Source organism: Carassius auratus, chromosome 19 (assembly GCF_003368295.1).
Source record: "Carassius auratus strain Wakin chromosome 19, ASM336829v1, whole genome shotgun sequence".
Taxonomy (NCBI): Eukaryota; Metazoa; Chordata; class Actinopteri; order Cypriniformes; family Cyprinidae; genus Carassius; species Carassius auratus.
Genome location: NC_039261.1, coordinates 15123258 through 15149735, shown reverse-complemented (window position 1 = coordinate 15149735; position 26478 = coordinate 15123258). Strand labels below are relative to the sequence as shown.

The 26478-nt window shown below is 37.7% G+C and overlaps 1 long non-coding RNA gene across 1 annotated transcript in view; it reads left to right on the top strand.

Annotated features, from left to right (window-relative positions):
• Positions 1 to 14072, top strand: part of LOC113119546 (uncharacterized) — a 98008-nt gene extending 83936 nt beyond the window's left edge. The window contains exons 4-5 of the long non-coding RNA XR_003294466.1: positions 12477 to 12567; positions 13738 to 14072. This is a non-coding gene — a long non-coding RNA (uncharacterized LOC113119546). The remainder of the gene's footprint in view (positions 1 to 12476; positions 12568 to 13737) is intronic.
• The last annotated feature ends 12406 nt before the right edge of the window (positions 14073 to 26478 follow it).

Sequence of the window (26478 nt, the reverse complement as noted above, 5' to 3'; positions counted from 1 at the left end):
TTCGCTATCTCAAGGCGGCAAGGAAGTCGACCGGAAGTTGAAGTTGCTGACGTCATCAAGCTTAGTTTGAGTCTGCGCTTCAGAAATGGAAGTGCTAAAAATAGCTAAAAATGGGCTTCACTTGTCTCAATTGAGTTCCTATGGGGTCGCTGTGTCCATTTTTTTTACTGTCTATGGCTATCTCAGACTGAGTACAGAAGTGAACTGAAATTGAGCGGAAGTACAAAGTCTGATGTAGTCAGGCAAGTCTAATTGAGGCTTTGCAAAAAAAACTGTTATTGAAGGCCAGGGCAATTTAAACCAGTATATTGGCTTGAAAGCATGCCTGAAACTTTCAAATGTGTGGAAAAGACAGGTATTTCATCACAAAACCACAAAACAAGCTCATGCAAATATGAAATGTGCTGTTTTCATTCTCACATATAATAAATTATTCACTAATCAAGATTCGTTTTAACACTTTAAATTTAGCTTTTTGACTTTTTTTGACTCAGTAATTTGTTTTTATCCGTTTGAACTATATTAATGTAATGTTAACTAAATATACATTTTATTTTAAAATACACATGCATTCTCTTTTAATGGTGTGCATATAATATTCTGAAAACATCTGCTTATATTTCTCATCATGTCAATTTTAAATTACATAAATCACTTAATGGTAGCCTGTATTTTCAATTAAAAAAAATGAAATTTGACAAAAGTTATGTAGTTTGCATTACTTTATACAGTCATGCCCACAAATATTGGCACCCTTGGCAAATATGATCAAATAAGGCTGTGAAAATTAATCTGCATTGTTAATCCTTTTGATGTTTTATTTGAAAAATTCACAAAAATGTATCCTTTCATTGGATAATAAGAATTTAAAATGGGGGGAAATAAACAGCTCAAAACTGTCTCCTATAATGCCTGATGAGGTTAGAGAACACCTGACAAGAGATCAGAGACCATTCCTTCATCCAGATTCACTCCAGACCCTTCATATTCCCAGCTTCTCCCCTTCAGTTCACTCCTCTCATGTTCTGTAGGGTTCAGGTCAGAGGACTGGAATGGCTATAGCAGAAGCTTGGTTTTGAGCTCAGTGACCCATTTCGGTGTTGTTTTTGAGGTTTGTGTTTGGATTATTGTACAGTTGAATGATCCAAACATGGCCCATTATAAGATTTCTAACAGAGTCAGTCACTTTTTGATTTTTTATCTGTTGGTATTTAATAGAATCCATGATGCCATGTGTCTAAACAAGATGTCCAGGACCTCCAGCAGAAATACAGGCCCACAACATCATAAATACTTCTGTATATTTAATTGTACACATGGGGTACTTTTTATCCCTGTTTTCACCAAACCCATCTCGAGTGTTTACTGCTAAAAAGCTCATTTTTAGTTTCATCTGATCATAGAAGCCAGTCCCATTTGAAGTTCCACTCGTGTCTGATAACTGAATATGCTTTAGTTTGTTTTTGGATGAGTTAGGATAATTTTTCTTGAAACCCTCCCAAACAACATGTGTTGATGTACAGTAGGTTCTGTTTGACAACTTTTTTAAAGGTTTTCTGAACCAGAAACTCAACTATTTTCTGCAATTCTCCAGCTGTGATCCTTGGAGAGTCTTTAGCCACTCAAACTGACCTCCTCACCATGCATTAGGACGATATAGACACACATCCTCTTCCAGGCAGTTTTCTAACATTTTCTGTTGATTGGAAATTCTTAATTATCGTCCTGATGGTGGAAATGGGAATTGTCACTGCTCAAGCTCTTTTCTTAAAGCCACTTCACCAATTTGTGAAGCTCAATCATCTTTTGCTGCACATCAAAAATATATTCTTTGGTTTTTTTTATTGTGAGGGATGATTAAGGGCATTTGGGCTTTTTTTCCCCTCCACTTTATATTTCTGTGAAACAGGAAGCAATGGCTGGATAATTTCATGTTTTATAATCATGCTGGAGTGCTCAGAATTGTGAATATGAAAGTTATAAAGTTTACATCACCCTAGCAGAATCTGCAAAATGTTGGTTATTTTACCAAAATAAGAGGGATCAATACAAATTTAAACATTGTCCACGAGAGAAAATAATAGTTGAACTAAGGGGGATGTAAGGATTTTGATTCTGTAGGGGATGTACATTTTGTCCTCAACTGCAATAAGATATCCTTCACTGAAATTGGTTTAATGTATTTAGCAACATCTTACTTATAGTTTGTAGTGTATGTGACTTCTTTTTTAAAGACTGACTTGCTTTGGTGACCTTCTTTAAGTTATTTAATAGCTTACAGTTTTCTCAACAACAACAAAAAAAAAAAAGGAAAAGGAAAAAAAAACTTTGGAAATGGCATGTAGAGCAAATCAGCAATGGAAAAAGCAATGGGCTTCAGAGGTGCCACAAAGATTTCCACAACATTTTGTGCAATGTTAAACTTTCAGACAGTTTGTGAAATGCATTGGTTTTTTCATGTCTTTTCTTTATTCTCAATAACCTCTGTTACCCCAACATGTCTCCCATCTGGAGAACATTTCCCTGCCTCACCACGGCCCTGTTAAACACAATCTGTAATCCGTTTTTTCTTCTTTCTCCCTCCTTCTCTGTCTCTCTCTCTCTCTCTCATGCTCTCTCTCTCTCTTTCCCTTCAACTTCCTCCTCAGTTTCAGTGACAGGCATATGTTAGGGTGGAGCGTCCGTGTGCTTTGCAGAAGTGCTGGACACTTTTTTTAAGGCATGAAATGGCACCTTTTCAAATGAGCCAGGAAACAGTTTCATCCTTCTCGCAGACCTTTAGTCTATTTTTTAGTTAGACGTTTTTGCAAGCTTGCTAAGTCAGCTGGTGTTCTGAATATATTCCTCCAAACAGAGCATGCATCTGGAAATCTTTTAATCATGCTCGTGTACACACTCTGAGAACTTCGGCCTGTCAAGGCTTACCCTTAAAGAGACAGTACACCCTTGTTTCCGTACACTGAAAGTCAACAGAAAATCAAAATCAAAAATGATTTCATTAATGTATACAAATTATTTTTCTAATTACTAATTACACTGCTATTTTGAGCTTTCCTTCCACCCATATGTCGTAACTTCACGACTATACCAATTGTATTGCACATTTTGCATTTATAAACCAAAAATTGGTGACAAATCACTGATATTTTACTTTGTCTTTGACTTTATCTTATCTGAACAACTTCTTTTAATTTGCTCTGAAGTACTTTGGCGCAGTGGTACTTTGAAAATGTGTATATTTACATAAGAAAACTGATCCATAAACAAAGAATAAAACGTCTTTATATATGAACAAATTAAAATGCAACCTTTGCAAAGGTGTGTGTGTGTGCATTGCTGTGTTGCATGGGTTACTTTTATGGTATATTTTAGTCAGATTTAGCTTTTTAATGCTTGTCTGTGACCTGGAAAAGTTTTGTCGTTTTCCTCTGGAACTGTTTTTCATGACTGTTTTACATTAGAGTCTAAATGGTACAGCTGTTAGGACTATCATGGGTTTAATCAACGCAAAAGAGGTTTTCTTAGGCTTTCAAACACGAAGCTTGCGTGACTACATTTGTTATTTAACAACATCAACCCTGACACACACACACACACACAAGCACACACAGGGTTTGTGTCAGTTAATAGCTTCCCAACACGTCACGATCTGAAGATTATGCTCGCTAACAGAACACTTTGCAGCTGCACTTGTAGAGCTGCACATAAGCCACTGTACCACATGTACACAAACTCTCCTCTGAGTAGCTGTCAGTTACACAATCAAGGCTTTAACTTAGACTTTGCTTGTGTTGTAAAGAATAATTCAGCATGCACAGGTTTATTTCAACTCAATGAAACCTCATGTTGGGGAAAGCTAAACTTGTCAATAAAGCTGTGCTGTACTGTACACACAGCAGAAGAGTGTGTGGATACTTGTTATATTTCAGAAAATGCAAAAATCACACACGATTTAGTAAACCATTGCAAAAAAGTATATATATATATATATATATATATATATATATATATATATATATATATATATATATATATATATATATATATATATGTGTGTGTGTGTAAAATTGCAAAAAAAGTAAAACAGTTTATACTGTAATATTCTGTTGAAAAAATGTAAATTTATTATATATTATTTTATATATGCATGCATGTGTCTTAAGTCACTGGGGTATATTTTTAGCAATAGCCAAAAAACACATTGTATGGGTCAACATTATGCCAAAAATCATTAGTATAGTAAAGATCATGTTCCATGAAGATATTGTGCAAATTTCCTACTGTAAATATATCAAAACTTGATTAGTAATATGTAAAGAATTCATTTGGACAATTTTAAAGGCGATTTTCTAAGTATTTAGATTTTTTTTTTTTTTTTTTTTTTAGCACCCTCAGATTCCAAATTTTTGAGTTGTATTTCAGATCCTAATAAAACATACATCAATGAAAATCTTATTTATTCAGCTTTCAGACTATGTATAAATCTCAATAAAAAAATACTCTTAAGACTGGTTCCGTGGTCCAGGGTCCTGTGTGTGTGTGTGTGTGTGATTTAAAATTACAAAAAATAATTTTTGCTAAATATTTTTTTTTTTTCTTAAATGAGAATAAATAAAGAGATGTATAAAAATAATAATAGAAAACAAATAAAATCATAAAAAAATGGAGCAATGTATGGGCCATAAGCTTACATTGCATTCCATAATATATATATACTGTGTATATATATATTAAAAAATAAAATTAACTATTTTTAAGTTACCTTATAATGTAGGCTGCACTGAACACTCCACATGTATCATACCCAACATCTACATTCCACTATTCATTACACAAAGCGTTTATAGCAGTTTGTGTGCAGCTATTCTATACATTACACACAGGGTGGAGTGATTGAATTCAGCTTAAAGAGAAACATATGCAGGCTGACAGCACAGCTAAAGCATTCAAGTGTTCTCCATAATCCACTGAGCTCATACTCACTGTTACACTATACTGAGATATCCTAGTCAAGCATCACACCAATCAGACGCTGTCAGGGATATTATGAAGCGAGTGTGAGTGAGCCGCTTGCGCCTCAATCAGATATGCAGACTTGATATCTTCACTCGGGCTGGTTATTGTTTCACAATAGCTCACCAGAGTCAGGTCAGTTCATCGCTTTTAGTGAATTGGTTTCCTGCATAGCAGCGCACACACAAACGTTACAGTTTATGCAAACAGGGTCCACCTGCAGGCCGTTTTAACAGCACACCGCAGAGACTGAGAGACAGACAGGCGAAGACTCCGGCCTGGAAAATCTGTCCTGTTTTGTCAGTCATTCGGTGCTTGTGGTTTCTCCAGAGTCTGAATCAACACGATTGGTTTGTTGAGAGCGGCCCAGTCTGATTGATCCTGACATCTGGAACTGCCCTAGCTTATACAAGAAGTACATATGGACATTCACCCAAAAATGAAAATTGTCATCATTTGCTCTCCCTCCTGATCCAAACCTGTAGAATTTAATTTCTTCTGTTGAACATAAAAGAAGATATTTTGAAAAATGACAGATGACCATAGCCATTGTCCTCCAAAGTAATGTCTATTCTGTGGAAGTCCATGACTACAGTACCATCAACTTTCAAGATTTTAAATTTTTGGGTAAACTTTCCCTTAAAGTCTGTAGGGGGCCACAAACATGGCAGAAATTCATAATCATGTACTTGTGCTCTTTTTCAAAAAAAATTAAATACATTTATTAAATGTGCTTCAAGTCTTATGAAGCCATTCAATAGCATTGTATTAGGTTTTTCGCTGGAAATATTCAGTGAGCGGTTCATTTGAGAACTGCTTTAAATGGATCACTGAGTCTGTGAGTCACATCAGTGAATGAATTGTTCTTCTGAGCCAGTATGACTGAATAATTCATTTATGAATTAGTCTGAAAGATTCATTTATGATTCATTCGCAATTCAAGAGTCCAACTGGAACTCAGCAGTTCACTGCAGGGGAAGATTATCAGTGAATAAGATTTAGTTTGTTCCTTACAAAATGATACAGACATATGGACCACTTTCATATTTCGTTTTTATTCAATAAAATGAAATAAAATGAAATAATCTAAATAATCATCTTCAAAATAATTTTTTAGATGAATATCCCTCAGCTGACTCTTAAATTATCTCTCAGTCTCTGCAGAGTAACCCAGGTTTCGCTCTCTCCTTCACAAACACACGGTCTGTCCTCTCTTTCAATGGCTCTTTTGTGTTTTCTTGCTCTACAGTAAGTGAGCACTGATCCCCAGTGGGACAGTTAAGAGTGAGAGAGGAGTTAATGAACTTTCCCTCTCAGGGTCGTGATCAGAACTGAGGGAAACCTCTCTCTCACTCAGGGAAAGGCCTCCCAAATCAAGCCTACTTCATCACAAAACTCATTAATCTACACAGACACAACACCAGATCTCCTGTAACGCCTGAGGACGCTCAATAGGAGAGAAAGCCAATGGAATGTGACACAAAAGGAGGAGAAGGTGCGGAGATAACAGGGAGAATATCGCAAGAACTTGTTTTTAGTTTTTTTTCTCACTTTTCTTCAAATTCCTTTTTATGTTTTAATTAGGGCCTTCGGTTTAACATGTTAACTGAATTAGTTAAGAAAAATAACATGACTAAAATATTTTAACGCAGTTAACGTACTGACCCCGCTCGCAGACCTGTACATCATCATGCATTTCATACAGCTGACTGTTAACAAATATAATTCAGGATAACAACTCCATAAATGCAGTTATGTCCTAATATTCTATATATAGTGGCAAATATAAAATAACTAATAACTAATAACTATATATATAAGGAATCACCTAAAATCAGCATATTAAAATAGTTTCTGAAGGATCAGGTGACACTCAACTGGAGTAATAATGCTGAAAATTCAGCTTTGCATCACAGGAATAAACTATTTTTAAAAAATATATTCACCTGAAAAACTGTTATGAACTTTAATAATATTTCACAATAAGACTGCTTTCGCTGTATGTTTGTTCAAATAAATGTAGGACCGGTGAGCATAAGAAACAATAGGAAGTAAAAAAAATCTCCATAAAGACTCCAGAGTTTTGAAATGTAGTGTACATCATTTTTTTTTCTGATTTATGGAGTCTATATTGCAAAAGATTGTTTTGATAAAAAGTTTTACAGTGCATTTTGAGCTTTTGTTCTTCAGAGTTTAATGCAGTTCATTTGGTGAAAATAATCTCAGAGCCAAAACTCCAGTCACTCCTACCTTATTACATTCATGACGTGCAGCTGCAGTCTCCTTGTGCAGGCAGTGTGAGTTGCAGTAACCTGTTAATATGGGTGCTGAAATAAATTTGCATTGCTATTGCATCTGGTGTGTGAAACAGACCTTAGAGTGATGGAAGGATTTCAAGGGAGTTTTGTCATGTAACTAAATGTAACTAAATGTCAACAATGAAACCATCCTTCACTCAAGTGTCTTAAAAGTTTGCCAAGTAGCTCATTATAACGGTTTAATTGGTATGATACATTACCTTCAGTGATATAAAGGGCTCGGGATTCTTTAAGAGCTAAAGAGAAGATATCCTCCTCTTGACATCTGACCTTTGAGGTGAGTTTACCCGCAGCTGATTCAGAATGGCAATGTGTCAATTAAGGTTTAATGACAGATATTTTCATCAACTACATTTATGGTTGCTGCATCTCAAGGGCTTTACTCGGGAAAAGTCATATATTTACTATTATGCAAAAGGCCCTTTAATTTGCGCATCCATGCAGCAGAGGAGACTGGAGTTAGCTGTCACTGTTTCTGCTCGAGTAAATATTCAGAATAGGCTTAGATTTTAAGTCAGTTTCTGTCTATAGATACAGTAGCTCCAAGCCTTGGTTGTAAATTAGCCATTGAACATTTTCACCATTATCATCAATAAAATACAATTAAATGAACATGCATTGACCTTTTGTGATAACATACGGTGCCAGATATACAAGCGAAAGCAAGTACAAACATTAAAAAAAATAATGTAAACATACATAAAAGTGGATGATTTTGACCTGCACATTTTTATACAATTATGAATTCAATCAAATTTGAAAATGTCAAACTTGTGATACAAACCTGTTTTTTATCCCAGCCAGTTTGTAAGCAGATTAATACAGGGTTTCCATGGGTCTTAAATAAGCCTTAACAATTCTTAATTTACTATTACACAAAATAAAAAAAATAAAATTAAGTGATACAAATATTTTTCAGAGCAGGAAACCTTTTTCCTGTTTTTCTGAAGCTACATGCACATAGTTTTGTTCCTGTTTTATTCAAAAACACACTTTATTTTGACCAATTCTCTCAGAAGACAAGATGCATCTTGATTTAGAACAGCGCCTTTTGTAGTTTAATCAGAAGTTACAGTAATAGTTATTTCTATATTCTATTTCAAATTCATTTAAAAGTAGTCCCTAGACATTTACATTTAGGGAACATATTGCCCTGTTGTGTTCACTTAAATTTATTCCAATACATTTTCTTTACTTGGTCTTAAATAGGTCTTAAACAAGTCCTCAGAAACCCTGTACTAACTTAGAAGACTTTTATCATCTTTTTATGATAACAAAATGAAAACATGGCTTTTCTTTCTCTGAAGCGAACTCTCTCACGTGTTATTTCCATGTGGAATCGCAGGTGCTTTGTCCAGTGCAAAGCGCTGCATGTGCAATAATGTCTTATGAACTGAATCAGTCAGATGAAAGAAGCCCCAGGGCTGTCTGATCTAGGTGATCCAAGTACAACGCAGGAGTTTCCTATTGTTGCGAGTGATAAATGCTGTATATGATCCCTCCCACTGTACATTTGGTATGTTCCCCATTTGCCTCATAAACAACATTTTTGAGTGACCTTCAACGTGCCGAGCCAGCATAAAATATGCATTTAAAAGGAATTGCTGAAATAAATATAGGGGCCTAGGTGGAGATTGCTTCTTTTGTACTGAGTTAGGCATGTACATGCATCACTGTCTACACACGTGTGCCCGAGCCCGCTGCCCTTTCATTTGCAGCCAAATTAAGTGTGTTCAGCACATAAATAAATGCAACCTGCACGCTGCATGACAGTCGCAGCTGCTTATTACACTGCAGCTTTGTCACATTGTTATCCGCACTTCCTGTAAAAAAAAAACAGCACAGCCGTGCATGCAACTTGAGATGGCGTAAAATGATTACGGCTACCTGAATCCCGTCCTCACCTCCGTCAGCGCGGTGTCTGGTGTTTGTCCATGGGAGAGACATCAGTCACAACACTGAGACCTGTCCTTGTCCACTACTGAGTGCTTCAAAATCGGCACCTTCGCTTAATAGGCTTTGGGAATTGTGCTCTGCCACCCGATGTAGATGGCTGTTTATATTTGTGAAATGTAATAAAGTCGGCAGTTTTATTGGACGGTGATCCCTTTTGTGCTGAAATTGAGTTTTCTGGACTTGGCCCTTCATGCCCTCTTTCTCTAACAGTGATTTCATTTTGCAGATGTGATATGTTTTGCGCTAATGAAATGCATGTTAGGAGATGTCTCCTGTTGGCCCTGAGAGATGGAGATGACTGCTATTGAGTGACAGGACTGGTGTTAGCTGAATATATGGGTATTATGTGCCATCCGCTGTCCTCTGTCTGCAGACTGGCTAGACTCACTGCATACTAAAAGTGTCTCTGCCTGAGTATTTGACATTAGAAGTCATGGGAAAATCACTGCTTCAATAATAACAGTAACAAACAATAACAGATTCAAAATTATAATAATTATAAAATAATTTAATAACGTCTATAACTCACTTTAAATGTCTAAAACAATACACAGATTTGTTTTCATTGTCTGATTTGATGTTTTTGTTTTGCTTTGCTTTGTTTGTTTTGTTTTGTTTCTTATTTGTTTTTGCTGTTGTTTTGGGAGTTTTGTGTTTGGTTTTATGTTGCTTTTATGCTGTTGTTTTATTTTGTTTTTCTTTCCTTTTATGTTTTTTTTTCTTTGCTTATAAGTTTTTGATTTGTTTTTGATTCTCTATATTTGTGTTTTGTTTGTTTGTTTTTGCTTTGCTATGTTTGATTTTTTTTTTTTTTTTTTTTTTTGCTTTGATGTTTATTGTTTTGTTGTGGTGTTTTCTTTTGTGTTTTTCGTGTTTTCTTTTGTTGTTTTATGCTTTGCTTTTCTTTGCTTTGTTGCCCCATCAAAACAGTCACATATTCAAATATTAAGCACTTTTAATCCACCATGTAAAAAACCTGAATGAGACTGCCACAGCAATGCAGCATTGCCTCCATCAGGTGAGTGACAGCCTTAGTAAAGTGGGTCGAAATGGCACGCAGCTGTTAATGTCAGCCAGAGTTTATGTCAGATAAAGAATTAATAATGCCATCAGTGGGTTTATTTGTGTGCAGAAATATTTCATTGCTCTTTAATGAGGCTGCATGTCACAAGTGTAAACTTAATTGATATGTGTTTAGGAATTTAGAACTCCCACACCAAATAGCTTTTATGGATCACATTCTCTCACGAAAGTTAATTACCAATATACTTTTATAATGTAACTGTGGGAATATACAGCCTGTCTGAAAGAGACCCGGTGATAAAAGACCTGGTAAAACATTCCTTCCTGATAATGTTTTCTGGCAGTTGGTTTTAATTTGTCATTATGACTGGTATGACTTGGAAAACAGTGTAGCGATGCATTTGCATTAAGTCGCTGGGTGAACATCCAGTGATTTCGATGTCAGCATGTTACAAAGATGCATGGGGAAAGTTTTAAATGCTGCTGAAGGGACAGGTGTTTCACATTTGCTTGTTTAAGTCATTTCATGTTTGTGCAGTGGCAGATTTTGATGAGCTCCAGAATGTGTTTGTTTTTTCCTAGTGTAGACATATGTGCATCTGTGTCGAATCATGGACGTTAGCATTTTACTTTTATACTAGTGTCCTCTACATAAGACAATAAGCTACTCAAGGCAATATATATATATTATCATTGTTATTATTAAGAATAACATGAATCCTACAAATAATCTAGTTTAATATAATACTTAATATATCATCTACAGTAATTATGAATTTTATATATGTGCATGTGTGGAAAAGTAAAATGTGCAATAGTCATTTATCAGTAATTATCATAATAAAATGAAAGATGAATTGTCTAATTGTTTATAGTGGTCAAGCAATGTACTGTACAGTTCTATATTGGCTAAATACTATTAAATTAATCTGTAAATGTGACTTATCCAGTTTGTTTTATGATGATTATTAATGACTATTGCATAGTTTATTCCCTCAAATCTATTTGTAATCTATTTTCTAATGTAAACACTTAATATGATTGTCCAAATATAAATTATGCAAAAATCTAAATAGCACAATCAATATCTACTCTTGTGGATTAGACTCTACACAGCACTAATGATAATAAACAGCCTCTGTCAGAAAGAGCCTGACTCAAAAACTGCATGTACATGCATTTAGAAAGCACATCACAAGCACTCCAGTGGCGTTTTTACATTACATAACAGTTGGCACAGGTTCACAGCCTCCAGATTATTGGGTTTTCATATTTGCTGGTTTTGAAGCATAGGTTTAGAACCTTTCCGTTGTTGAGAAAGAAGACTATACATCCTGCTATTCTTGCGCGGTATATAGAAAGCATCTCTGTGGACTCATAGATCGTACATGCACGATCACACACAAAGGCTCATTCAGTTGTAGAAAATTACATAGCAAACACCTTGGATTATGTGAATGGAGGTTATTTCTGTGGCACGTTACAACCGAGAGCGAGTGAGAAAGAGAATAATAGAGGCATATGAGACAAGCAGGTCCAGCAAGAAGGGTTAGTATGACAGAGGGCACTCTGAAGAGGGCTATGGTTGGACGGGCTGATGCACAAAAAGATAAGAGGTAGATAACAAGGGATGTATATGAAGCCTGAGTTTGGCTGATCTCTTGATCTTGTCAGCTGGGTGATGCTACAGATGAGCAGCGTATCCCAGCGTCCTCTCGAAATCCTTCCTCCCCTCTCTGCTGTCAGCAGGCCATCTCTGCTGTTCTTATGGGCCTAACTGGGCTTTAGCGCTGGCATGGGAAGCTCACACCAACTGATTGCTGTGAATTAGGGAGTTCTCCTCTAACACCCCTCACTGCTGCAGTCTCAGTGACAGCTGCAATGACATTCGCCCACTGACATCCCACTGTCAGCCATCAACCAGCCCTGAAATTCAATGTTAACAAAGTGTTCGGATGTAACCGAGGAAGCGGCCAGCTGTTGTGTGTTTGCATTTGGGTACGGGATGTTAGGTATGTACTGTAAAATGAACGTGTGTGCGAGTTCTCCGGTGGTGCTCATTAGCAAGCCCAAGCCGATTCCGGCTGCTCCTCACCTGGTTCAGGCTGTCAAAAGAGGATTATCAAATATTCACTGGCTTATGTAGATCTGCTCTGCCTTTTTCAGATCTAGAGGGAGAGAGAGAGGGGAGCGATCGAGGAGACGCATCAGGATACCAGCCTGCCTGGAGCTGCACCCAAACATCAAGGGAGTCTGGGTAATGACCTGAACTCTTCTGTACCTCCCTATTCCACTTTCTTCTGCTCTGTTCCTTGTCGCTCGGATGTACCTGCCAGGAAAGTTTCCTCATTTGAACAAAGACACATGAGCAGACGTAAGCACATGGCAGTTTAGGGATAATCCTGCATTTTCTGGTCATCATGACTGAGCAGTGAACCATGTTTCCAAATGAAAGTGTACTATAATCCCTCCCACCCCCCCAAAAAGAGTCTGGATTTAGCATTCCTTCAACTCTCTCTCTACTCTCTCACTATCTTTCTTTTCCCTTCCACTTCCCTTTTCCATGATGAGATGGAAACTTTAAGTGGAGAACACATGCCCCAGATCATAACTGGCACAGGTGCAGAGAAACCTACTCAGCGTATGTGTGTGTTCACTTTACTGTAAGCGTGTGCGTGTGTACTGTAATTGAAATACCTCTGAGGGCCTCTGGTATGCTTTCTAATAGTGGCACAATTAACATGAAAGTGACTCTCAAATTCCAGAACCAGCTATCCAATCTGTTCAAAAATCTAAACCTTTTCCAGAGGCAGAGGCCCTTAACAAACACATGTTTTTCCATTTCCCTTGCTCTCCCTTTTTTGTCTCCTCCAGTTAACTGGCTCTCCAGTCTAGTTCAGTATGCCCATCTAACTTGTGAATGGCCTGTGAATTGAAGATCCCACCTGTATGGAACGTGTGAGTGTGTGTTTGTGGGTGCGTGTGAACGCTGTCTAATGACCCTCGCTCCACTGCACAGGCAGAGATAGAACTGTGATGCCATTTGTTTTGATGTCATAAATCGATGGGATTGAGTCTCCCAGGAGCTTCAGCTGTTCTCTCAGCTTGACGGCAAATTACATCACACTCTCATCACTCACCCGCAGATTTGTGTTTTTCAGCCACAGCTCTTTCAAAGTGATCTAGTCTCAGAATAGGACTGAAAATCTCCAACTGTATCAATCTATATCAGGTCCAATGAATCTTCCACTGTATCAGCGTCTGACATGATCTGTGAGACGCCACAAGCAGTTGGTGTGAGGAATCTTTAGCTAGTGTTTGAATGGGTACTATGGCCTTTTAATATTAATGTTTTGTGAGTGTGTATAATTGTTATATGTACTTTTGAAACCATATTTTCTGCAAGCTTTCTCTGCTAAAAATACAGCTTACACCAGCTCTAAATCTATACTGGCCAAGGCAGATTTTTGTGCTGGTGTAATGATCAACCAGTACACCAGCATCCTATGATGGTCAACCAGTACACCAGCATCCCATGATGGTCAACCAGTACACCAGCATCCCATGATGGTCAACCAGTACATCAGCATGCCATGTTGGTCAACCAGTACATCAGCATGCCATGATGGTCAACCAGTACACCAGCATCCCATGATGGTCAACCAGTACATCAGCATACCCTGATGGTCTGCCAGTACACCGGTATACTGTGATTGTCAACCAGTACACTAGCATCCTATGATAATTAACCAGTATACCAACATTCCATGATGATTAACTAGCCAGTAAATTGGCATGCCATGATGGTCAACCAGTACATCGGCATGCCATGATGGTCAACCAGTACATCGGCATGCCATGATGGTCAACCAGTACATCGGCATCCCATGATGGTCAACCAGTGCATCGGCATCCCATGATGGTCAACCAGTACATCTGCATCTCAAGATGGATGGTCAACCAGTACACCAGCATCCCATGATTGTCAACCAGTACACAAGCATACTATGATAATCAGCCAGTAAAACATCATCCCATGATCATAAGCCTGGGCACCTGCACACCTGCATCCTGTGATTGTCAGTCAGTAAACCATTATCCCATACTGGTCAACCAGCACACCAACATCCTATATGGTCAACCAGCACAGCTTTCTTAACACACCAGATCCCATTCTGGTGAACCAGAACACCACCATCTGCAGGATGCAGACCACAACAAATGTTGGTGACTGGCAATCCTGGTGTTTTCATCAATATAGAAAAAAAAGAAATAAAGAGTATTTTCTTTTTAATTCTAGAATAATCCCTCTGTGGGTTAAAAGGCCTTGCAAAAGCAGTCACCAGGGGATCCATTGTCTAAGACCTGAGGTAAATACATTCTTAACAATCAGTATTCAGAATTGATGGCCTGCACATCCCATATCCTGTAGTGTTTGTTTTCAGCCCAGGGTTTGTTTGGATCCCCAAGAGCGATGCCAATTTATTCTGAGTTGTAAAAGATTTAGACTTAGACATTTCAGCAGTCTGGAAGTGTATCCTCATGGCCTATACACCTATGTGTTAGTTCTGTCTGTTTCACACACAAACTGCACTCACACACAGACATGCACAATCACAGGGACAATTACCTTGAAATGTGTAAGTCTGACTAATAATTAAGCAAGGCCTTTTCAATGTGCATTGACTAAATTCAGACACGTTTATTCTCTCCCCAGCTATGTGTTGTCTATGTTTTAGTTGACATCTGTAGCATTACATAGCCTTAAGTAAAACAAATAGATTATATTCATAATTTATGTGCCATGTACAGTATTGTTCAAAATAATAGCAGTACAATGTGACTAACCAGAATAATCAAGGTTTTTAGTATATTTTTTATTGCTACGTGGCAAACAAGTTACCAGTAGGTTCAGTAGATTGTCAGAAAACAAACAAGACCCAGCATTCATGATATGCACGCTCTTAAGGCTGTGCAATTGGGCAATTAGTTGAAAGGGGTGTGTTCAAAAAAATAGCAGTGTCTACCTTTGACTGTACAAACTCAAAACTATTTTGTACAAACATTTTTTTTTTTTTCTGGGATTTAGCAATCCTGTGAATCACTAAACTAATATTTAGTTGTATGACCACAGTTTTTTAAAACTGCTTGACATCTGTGTGGCATGGAGTCAACCAACTTGTGGCACCTCTCAGCTGTTATTCCACTCCATGATTCTTTAACAACATTCCACAATTCATTCACATTTCTTGGTTTTGCTTCAGAAACAGCATTTTTGATATCACCCCACAAGTTCTCAATTGGATTAAGGTCTGGAGATTGGGCTGGCCACTCCATAACATTAATTTTGTTGGTTTGGAACCAAGACTTTGCCCGTTTACTAGTGTGTTTTGGGTCATTGTCTTGTTGAAACAACCATTTCAAGGGCATGTCCTCTTCAGCATAGGGCAACATGACCTCTTCAAGTATTTTAACATATGCAAACTGATCCATGATCCCTGGTATGCGATAAATAGGCCCAACACCATAGTAGGAGAAACATGCCCATATCATGATGCTTGCACCTCCATGCTTCACTGTCTTCACTGTGTACTGTGGCTTGAATTCAGAGTTTGGGGGTCGTCTCACAAACTGCCTGTGGCCCTTGGACCCAAAAAGAACAATTTTACTCTCATCAGTCCACAAAATGTTCCTCCATTTCTCTTTAGGCCAGTTGATGTGTTCTTTGGCAAATTGTAACCTCTTCTGCACATGCCTTTTTTTTAACAGAGGGACTTTGCGGGGGATTCTTGAAAATAGATTAGCTTCACACAGACGTCTTCTAACTGTCACAGTACTTACAGGTAACTCCAGACTGTCTTTGATCATCCTGGAGGTGATCATTGGCTGAGCCTTTGCCATTCTGGTTATTCTTCTATCCATTTTGATGGTTGTCTTCCGTTTTCTTCCACGTCTCTCTGGTTTTGCTCTCCATTTTAAGGCATTGGAGATCATTTTAGCTGAACAGCCTATCATATTTTGCACCTCTTTATAGGTTTTCCCCTCTCTAATCAACTTTTTAATCAAAGTACGCTGTTCTTCTGACCAATGTCTTGAACGACCCATTTTCCTCAGCTTTCAAATGCATGTTCAACAAGTGTTGGCTTCATCCTTAAATAGGGGCCACCTGATTCACACCTGTTTCTTCACAAAATTGATGACCTCAGTGATTGAATGCCACACTGCTATTTTTTTTGAACACACCCCTTTCAACTAATTCAACTAATTGCCCAATTGCACAGCCTTAAGAGCGTGCATATCATGAATGCTGGGTCTCATTTGTTTTCTGAGAATCTACTGAACCTACTGGTAACTTGTTTGCCACGTAGCAATAAAAAAATATACGAAAAACCTTGATTATTCTGGTTAGTCACATTGTACTGCTATTATTTTGAACAATACTGTATTTTTATGTATTTAAAATGTTTATGATTTTTGACCTTCAAAGCCTGTTCGTAACAATTAAGGTCCTTTTATTAAACTTTGAAAATCTTGTCAGATTAAGGTCTATATTGAGATTGAGACCTAAAGGGCAGAACAGTTCTCCTTTTGTATAAGCTTTGATCAGGAATAACATTTTATTGGGTCTGAATATTTTTGTCTTGTAGTTAAGATAAGAAAAGCTGATAAGAAAACGCATTTATACTGTACTTTGACACGATTTGACTGTCCCCTAATAAAAGTTTGATTTCAGTACAATGCCTAAGAAGATCATGTATTAATTTATCATTTTGCATAATTCAGACTCTTGCAGTTGCATTAATGCTAACTTTATTCTAATGGGTTTTCTAAAATAGTTAGCCAAGGGCCACACTAAACCTTGGGTAAAATTATGTTTCACATGCACTGTTCATACTTGACTCTCGATTAGTAATTAATCCTGGGAGTTCAAGCTTCAAGATTTTCACTGTACATTTCTAAATCCAGAGTTAACATTCTTATTTACAGATTTAACAGGACAATAACATTAACTGTAAAATTAAATATATATTATTGAAGCATAATTTTCATTTTCATTTAGCACCAAACGTTGCACAAATGTATTGGAAAATGTAAATGTAAATACAGAAATGCATTGTCATTTTACATATTGAATTGTCATTTTGCATATTACCTCCAAAATTGAATATTGCTACCCATATGCTTCCATAATATATGGTTGTGCAACCTGTTTTAAATGTTTTACCCATCTGTGAAAATGTCACTATGTAAAGTTACGTTCGCGGTTTAATGTCTTCTAAAGCATACAAAAAAAATAAAATTTCAGTTTGTGTTTACAGTCACCAACATTCAAACTAAGTAACTCATGAATATTTAATTAGCTAAGCACTCTTTAGTTTGTGATTGGTGGTTTGATACTCTCACTGTTACTTTCTAACACTGCATGGATTTACACTGTATATCTTTGCCACCACAAACTGGTGTTAAGAGCTGCAAAAGTGTTGCTAGCAGTGCTCTGAATCAGGTTTACATAACCCAGACTTCAAAATTACAAGTGTGAAACTTTGCTTAACCCAGGGTTAAAAGTGTTCTTAATCAGGGGTATAAAAAGACAATAACCCCCGATTTAAGTGCAATACAAAAAGCCCTAAAGAGACTTGAAAATGAATGCTCATCAGGAAAGGTCAATAATGGTCAACCTGTGGGAATGGGAAGTGATGTGAATCAGCTAGCTAATTTCCAACAGCAACCTCAATAACAGTATTGATTGCAAGTCACAGCTACAGGTTTAGAATGACAGATCTAAGCGAAGGATATTGAGAGCAAAAAAAAGAAAGATGACCTCTGTCTTGAGGAGATTCCATCTGTTCAGCATACTACATTTAAGGTCGGGAAGGTCAAAGTGAAGCAACTTCTGAGAAGCGAGAAAGGCAGATAGCAATGGAGAAGGAACGTTCCTTCCTTTAAAGACAGTATTGCAATTCATTTCCACCCAGTGAAAGAGAGTGCATTCCGCCTGTGCAATTTGATGTAACTCCACTCAAATCTTATTGCGGCACTGAAAGGAGATATTGTTTTCCTCTAGGCACCTGTGACCCATCTCGCTTGACCGGTCGACGTGTGAGAAGTGCAAAGTCAAAAAAAGTGGTCAGACCTGCATCATGCATTTTGATTCAATCTGCCCAGCAGCAGAAACCCCTTCATCCAGATTTATCAGCAAAGAGGACTGGATGAACAGCAGTGGTGAGCGTTATAGCAGACTGTGCTGTTATGTTCTTATTAGACAGCTCACGTTGAGTATAGGTACCTTGGTATGTCTCTGGATGACCTTATCTTTCGAAGTTTAATAGTCGCGCAAATGGCTGCTTGCCAGGATTCTATGAGAGAGATCCAAATCACTGGCCACACAACCTAGGTGGTCTAAGTTGCATCGCCTGCACTCCATGAGAAATAACCACAAACACACACAGGCATTGTACAGAATAGTCTGAGTATCAGAAATGTCCCTGAGGGTTCTTTTTGTTTGGAAAGACGGAGCGAGAGAGGGGGAGAGAGAGGAAAAGGCATGTGACCTGCTGTTGCTTGTTGTCCCCGATGAATAGTCATTTATCACACGGCATGCTGTCTTGTGTGTAAGGAATCCGTGTCCCTAATTACATTAAACTCACTTTGCCTCCAAGGGTGAAAAAGTTTGGATGTGGCTAAATATGATGCATTACAGCGGGATGCTTTAGAAATTCTCATCAAGTTCTCGCTTATCAAAACTGCTCCACCCTGTTGGCAGTTCGAGACGCCTCTGAATTAGTTAAAACATACTTAGTATTGATGCATTATGGCTAGGCTGAGATGGAATATACAGCCTCTTTTCACATCTCGCATGCTGATTTGGGCAGAAAATCTGCAGAAAAGCTTTCAGTGTTGTAAATTGAAAGCAATAAAGTGTTATTGATAAGTTGAATCAAATTAGCAAAAATATTGAATAAACACACATAATATGGAGAATGTTCAGAACTTTGCAGATAACAACTATTGCAGTTATGCTTTTTGGTTTGTTTTTGTTTTGCAGAGATCTGTGAGTGGATCGATGATATGATGTTCGTTTTGTCTATTAATAAATCTGCAGTCTAAATGCATTCCAAAATATATTAAAATGCAATTCATATACAGAATGACTTGAATCCTTGAATATACAGTACAGACCAAAAGTTTGGAGACACCATCTCATTCAAAGAGTTTTCTTTATTTTCATGACTATGGAAATTGTAGATTCACACTGAAGGCATCAAAACTATGAATTAACACATGTGGAATTATATATGGAATTATTTACATAACAAAAAAGTGTGAAACAACTGACAATATGTCATGTTCTAGGTTTCTCAAAGTAGCCATCTTTTGCTTTGATTACTGCTTTGCACACTCTTGGCATTCTCTTGATGAGCTTCAAGAGGTAGTCACCTGAAATGGTCTTCCAACAGTCTTGAAGGAGTTCCCCGAGAGATGCTTAGCACTTGTTGGCCCTTCTGCCTTCTGTCTGCGGTCCAGCTCACCCCTAAACCATCTCCATTGGGTTCAGGTCCGGTGACTGTGGAGGCCAGGTCATCTGGCGCAGCACCCCATCACTCTCCTTCTTGGTCAAATAGCCCTTGATGCCTTCAGTGTGACTCTACAATTTACATAGTCATGAAAATAAAGAAAACTCTTTGAATGAGAAGGTGTGTCCAAACTTTTGCTCTGTACTGTACCTGTTCTATGATGAGTATGTTTTACATTTCTGAATGTAAATAAGGCTTTACTGATTATTACTTTTTGAAAGGTTTTTTTTTTCATCTGCCAAATTCAAATTCAGCAGAAAATTATATAATAGAAACTATAAGCCGATAAGTCTTTTAAAGATGTAATTCATTATTATAATAGAATATAAAATAATTATTTTATGACAGAGCAAGGTTAGTTCAGGTTGCAAAATGTAATTTGGTGTGACTCCCAATTAAAGTAAAAGTGCAATAAAATAATTATGCAACATATGAAAAAATATCATAGTATACTGACATGTATTCACTGTGTGAAATATTTTATATTATATAATGACATAATAAATAAAAATGTCTTTTTACTTTATTACACCACATGACATTAAACTGGAACTTCTATTTAAAATTGTCTAAAAGTCTAAACCATGTGATGTATATCCAAAAGCATATTTCTAATAATTATGCCGCCTTTATTACGGATAGGTTTATGTTGTTTACCGGGATGACGATTCTGTTTTGGTCAGGTTATTGCAATCTTGTAAGTGAGCATAAGCTTTATACCAATTCTCAGCTGAATGCATAACACATCGTTGTTGTCAAGTTGAAATGCTACACATTTTATATCTATCGCTGCGTTCTGATTAGAACGAAACCCCACATGGCTCATCAGAATCATGGGAAATATAGATCCAGTACATAGCAGTTGTTCCTAAACATCATCATGATAGTGCTGGTAATTATTGAACAGATACCGTGTGGGATGTTTCACTCTTTATGAATAATGGAGATTAAAATGAGATTGGATATGTCTTTAATGGCTCTCATGAATCAGCCAGTATCCAGCTGTTTGTGGTGTAATCTCAAATGTTTAATTCATCAGGAAATAGATTCTGGGGTGAGATATTACTCATTAGCTTTGATAGAGTGACATTTCACTGGTTGTCACATTTAACGGCCCTCCTTTCTGATTTTAGATGTATGTGAGGGATCTCCTCATAGTCTGCTATCACGCATCAGGCGATAAAACAGGACCTCATTACTTAATTAAAGCTGAGGCCATTCATTAATTAAGTAATGGCTTTCTAGGTGTTAATGGCGATGTCTTCGTATTCCCTGCTGTTAGCCTGTAATGATTCTGTGTGGGAACTTGCATGAATATGGTGACCTGACTTTAGGAGATGGAGTCTTCTATTCGCCCCCCTCCACCCTCAAGTTCTGGTCTGACTGACTCTCCCAGACTGCAGGTAATGATTAAAGTGATCATGGCCCCATTTTCATTGCTTCTTCTGAGGGATGTCACAGCCCGAGCCAAAATGCATTTCCAGCATGTCTAGAATTCATAAACCTGTTGGCGTAGCACTCGCGGCGTCTGTACGTTTTGTTTAAATTGGATGAAAAATAAAGTATTGACTGTGATATTGATCGGTCTGGCGTTGCTGTAGGTTATAGTGCTCTATATGTACGCCACTGTATACAGCTGTAAATGAGCTTTGTTGCACTGGGCGTCCTCTCCACCATCCTCAGCACATTACAGTGAGTACACAGGGCAAGGGTCGCATTCGCCGCAGCTCTTATGTGTGCATGGTAGGTGCTTCGAGAGCTTACTTTAACAACCTGGACTCCATTAGATGCTGACATTTCAGTGCAGTGCTCCTTCACATTTTTCATATTTGTTATCTCTCTCTCTCTTTGTTGAACTGCGTCGTTAGAGTAAGTGTCCACAAAGAGCTGTGCTTGCATATTACAATAAAGAGATACAGGAAGGTTAAACTTTGTTTTCATTTGAATTTATTACAATAAAGGGTTAGCTCACCTTAGAATTAAAATCGTTTATTTACCCTCATGTTGCTCCAAACCCAAATGAATAGCTTTTTTTCTCCCCATGAAACTCAAGAGGAAGAAATTTTGACTGTGCTGGTTGCTCTTTTCCACGCAGATACAAAGAATGAGAATTTATCCTTATGCACAAATCCTGTAATGTAATTATTGATTTAAATTAGTTGGAAAGCCTCTTTGCTTTCATGAACATGCTTTTTTAATTTCTCTCTTTTTTATGTAAGAAAGACACAAGTTTGGATTGACATTAGGTCGAGTAAACGACAATAGAACAAAACAGGGTTTCACCTTAGCTTTACAATTTAATCTGTTTTAAGTTTACCATTATTGTGCACAGAAACAAGCTCTATTCATACAACACCGCAATTGTTTAGATTACTTGATTGCACTGCAAATGCAAACAGCAAGGACTTCAGCTTCTATTTATAGCTACATAGCCTAAAAATTCAGTTAAGCAACCACATGAGTTTCATATAAGCACATACGGCTGGTTTTGCTGCATTAGTGAATGCTACTCATGTTGTCAGCAGTATTCTGTTAAACACACCTCTCAGTGACTTCTACATGAGTCTGACCTTGCGTGCATCTGCGAGCGATTCTCTGTAAACTGTTTACTCTCTCCATACAGGGGGTCTTCATTTGTTAACGCTCTGATGACATCTGACACATCAGTGATAGGATTTGGGTCCCGTATGCTGGATTAGCCCCATTTGGTTAGCAAGGCATTATTCCATTATGTGTCCTGAGAGCCCACCAGCTGATGCTGCGTCTGTCCCGCTGGCTGAATGCAGAAATCCAGAAGCGAACGCATGAATGGCACGAAGACGGGCAGCCGTGCTCTTCACACGTCCTCCAGTGACCTTCCGGATTCTAGCTCTGGAAAATAATTACTATCCACTTCACCTGATTTATTAGATTTGAGTCTTCTTGATAAAATATGGTTATGTGTCACTGTGTCTGCATGAATGTGAAAGTAATAAATTATTATACAGTCATGCATACTAAGCCATGCACGCTGTTGTACATTCCTGTTTTAAACAAACCGCTAATCATAATACTCTACATTCATGCATAATTTATCCCATGCTGTTTGTTACACACATGAATGACGACTGAGTGAATGACAACATTGGAGCCCACTTTCTTTCACTGGATGGAAAATGAAATTAGCCTAAGCTAGTTGGCTAGCAGTATCAGAAAGTTTGTTTTTTTTTACTTAACATGTGTTCCCTGGGAATCGAACCCACAGCCTTGGGCGGTTAACGCAATGCTCTACCACTTGAGCCACAGGAACACATTTTTTTTTCATAAATTGCATTGACTGCTCTAAAATATTAAACACCAATGTTTCAGGAGCTTAGGACACATGTATATTCGATAACTTTTTTTAATTTTTTTTTCCTGTCATGCAAAGATTTGATCTCAAAAACAGTATCATAGCTATTAAACAATTTCTTGTTAGGACATTAAATCTGTATTTATCCTCAAAGTAAAAACAGGTGCTAAAGTCATATTTCGTGCTGGCTGTGATTTAAAATTACAATATTATAATCTTATTTCAAGTGATGAAGAGTTTTGGAAAGTTCGGCAGAAATCAGTGTTGAGTAGGCTACTACTGTTAACCATGCCTGCTTTTAATGTTTGAAAATGATTAACAGTTAAAACCACTAGAAATGTAGAAAAATGTAATCAGAAAGTAATCAGATCTAATCAGTTTTGTTTTAGGGGGACTTTTTAACAAGGGTCTGTCAAGGGTCTATAAATGAAAAGTAGCCTCTTTGGCAAATTATGGCACATTTACAGCCGTGTAAGTTAATGTGTATTACCCCTGTAAACAAATAAACTGGATTTGGATACGCTTTGACCACTTCTTTAGCTGATCAGGCTGTTTTAGCTGGTCAAACTGGGAGACCAGCTGACCAACCTGCTAAAACCATCTTGACACCAGCTTGGCCGGGCTGTGAGACCAGCTTCACCATCTTAAACCAGGTTTTTCAGCAGGGGAAAGAAATGTCCACATTCAGTTAGGTCTGAATACAGATACAGATGGTTTTGTCTTTGCATTATTTACAAATAGCTTGATTGCACACCCCTAATATTGGCTTCTGACTACTGAGCAACACCCTGGAAACCACTACTCAACAGACGATTCATTTTCTTCAGTTCATGTTAGTCTAGTTTGAGTTATTATGATGAGTGTGATGCATCAGGAACATCAGGCTTAAATATATTTGCTTACGCCTGTGATTTGAAATATAATACTGTGGTATGCATAGTCCCGATTGAGTAGCACATCCATCTTGCCTCGGCAGCGTATGTTTGTTTAAACTCACTCATAGGGTGTTGCAATGTCGGCACGATCAAAAAAAAAACAAAAAAAACAATGCAGCACAACATTTCTCTTTATGGTCCATCTATAAAAGTGTGAGATCTACAGGATTTGCACCTGCACGTTTATAGCAAAACACATAAATCTCTTGTTACCTCTAGCTGTCAGAGAGCACATCCCGCTATAGGAGTTCCACAGCTGGAGTCGGTCAGCTAAAGCAACGGGGCAAAAGAAAGAGAGGAAGATGGAGGAAGAGAAACTCAGAAGTCAGGCCCAGGCAGCAGAGTTGGCGCTTTCCTTCCTGTCCATTTTAAACACACTCTGTTATTTGTAAGTCTTGTTCTCCCTGAATAAAACATGCCATTAAATAATGCAAATGTCAGTGGAAAATGCTGAAAACTCTTGAGAAAGGTCAGCCGAGGCACAGGTTGCAGTGTTATCAGATACACAGGGACATGTGTACAGCACGCTGAATCCCTGTGATCCATATTTCATTTTGTTTGCAGTCCAACAACAGTGGAATAATTATTGCTGGCTGAGTGGCGTGAAATATTTAGCTCTGATTTTAACGAAATACTCATGAGGAGAATGTGGCCCATTCCTTCATAAGAGTACGGCAATATTTTGATCTTCTGTATGTTTTTATTGCTGTGCTTTACATGGCTTTAGGGCCAATGTTTTAGTGATGAGGTTGTCTGACGAACAAGAGAGAGGGAAGTGTGCGGACTCCTGTTCATAGAGTTCAGTGAGGCCTTGCTATGCCCTCATTAGAGTCAGGCTCTTCACAGTCTATACCATCATTGTGCGCTGTGTGTTTGGGGTCTCGCCAGTGGCAATGGAACATTCTGAGAAAAAACAACATCTGTAAGAATACTTCCATGACAAGAAGGTCCAGCAACATAAAGCTGGTGTACACTGTTAAGAAAACTCTTCAAAGTGCTTCAGTGATCCTCTGCAGCTTCTTAAGTTCAGTCAAGAACTCAAGCATAATTGCTTTGTAGGGTTCTTGACTAAGAGATACAAAAGTGATTACAAGAGTTCTTATAGTCACAATGAAATAGAAGTGGTGACAGATCCTATCTTCTGTTTTCAAAATAAACATTTTGGCTGGGGATTTGGTTCAATCCATTGGTCATTGATTGGATTGATGTGGTTGTTACTTTTAGAAATGGAGGGGAATCTGAATGACAGCTTGCAGTGACTTTGGTAAACCAGGTCTAATCACAGAGAGAGTGTTGACAGCAGTATGAACTGATGGCACAATCTGTAAACTTTTAAGGTTATCACCTAAACTAGATCTAACCAGTTTAGAGCTGCCATAGAAACAGCTTTTTTCAGGATCCCAATGAAATCTGTCTGACAGTAAGGACATTCTCAAAATGATATTCCAATAGCTTTATAACACAGCACCTTTATAATGTTTCTCCTACAGTATCAGTCTGTAAAACCAATTTGTTTATTTTTTTTTTTTTTTGCTATAACTGAAACCTTTTCTAGAGTTTATATGAAGCTTGGCCAAAGTGAGATAATGGTCTGAATGTTTCTTTTAAAAATGGTAATATTAATCCCGAGTTCAGGATTAATTATTCAAGATCTTGATCATAATAATGCTGAACATATTTCTTCAGTCCAATAATTGTGCAATAGGAAGTTTCCAGCATCAGGAACATTGTGTTAGGAGCCGAAAGTGTCTGTTTCGTTCGAATGAATGCTAAATCATAATCATGCGTTCCCAAACGTTTCTTTCCTAGTATCCTCCAGTCAGCCTGATTTCTGTATTAACATGAGAAATAGGAATTGCTCCTCAGATTCTTAGAAAAGACATGTATCTCCAGAAAGATTCCTCACATAATTCAATAGAGATTTATCTCAATTACTCGATCAATTTAATTACAGACGTTGCCCAAGGATAACCATACATCTCTTTTTATGTTAATCATCTTTTGCACTCTGATCCGTTCTTCATCTATGAAAATCTTTAAGCGTGTGTGTCCCCGTGTGGTTAATAGGAAAGACACCCTAACCTAGTTTTTAACCGAATTTCGATTAAATTCAGATTTATTCTGTGAAATGCCTATAGCTTTTACCTTTCTCTCTCCGTGTGTCCTCCTGGCACAGTGTCTGGGAGCCGAGCCACTAAAGAAGGTGCGATCTATGCCCATAAATCCCCTGCCACCTGATAAATGCCTGTTTCATTTACATTGCTTGGGCTGAAACAACACACTCGAATGTATATTTAGCTCTAGCAAAACCACTTCCTGAAAGCTCT